The sequence below is a fragment of the Phalaenopsis equestris genome, unplaced genomic scaffold (genome assembly GCF_001263595.1).
Source record: "Phalaenopsis equestris unplaced genomic scaffold, ASM126359v1 Scaffold000291, whole genome shotgun sequence".
Taxonomy (NCBI): Eukaryota; Viridiplantae; Streptophyta; class Magnoliopsida; order Asparagales; family Orchidaceae; genus Phalaenopsis; species Phalaenopsis equestris.
The window spans coordinates 493,410-493,839 of NW_018164733.1; the positions used below are offsets into that span (position 1 = coordinate 493,410).

Consider the following 430-nt stretch of genomic DNA (forward strand, 5'->3'; position numbering starts at 1 on the left):
AAGTTTTGATATACATGAGAGAGTACAAAACATCACCAATCTCTCAAAGTAACAAGTTTGATCCATCTACAATCATTCAAATGATTCAAACTCAACAAGAGGGGATAAATTAAACTCAAGAAATTCCAATGGGTCTCACGGGTAGGAGTAGGGACCAAAGCCAATAAAACCACCTCCAAATCATCCCTCGGGTAAGGGCTGAACCAAGCAACACAGCCCTCAACAAGAAATTAGATCAAGCCCAACAAGGGTAAAACGAGCCAACACAACCCATACTAGAGCCAAACCGAGCCCAGCAAGAACCAGAAACCAAACACAACTCCCCACTAAAGCTAAGCCGAGCTCAACAAGGGAAAAACGAGTCAACACAGCCCACACTAGAGCCAAACCGAGCCCATCAAGGCTAAACAAAACAACACAGCTCCCCCTT

At 44.4% G+C, this 430-nt stretch overlaps 1 protein-coding gene across 2 annotated transcripts in view; it reads right to left on the reverse strand.

Moving 5' to 3' along the window:
* Nucleotides 1–430, reverse strand: part of LOC110025143 (ubiquitin-conjugating enzyme E2 4-like) — an 18,976-nt gene that overhangs the window by 8,351 nt on the left and 10,195 nt on the right. The gene's annotated exons all lie outside the window — the stretch shown is intronic.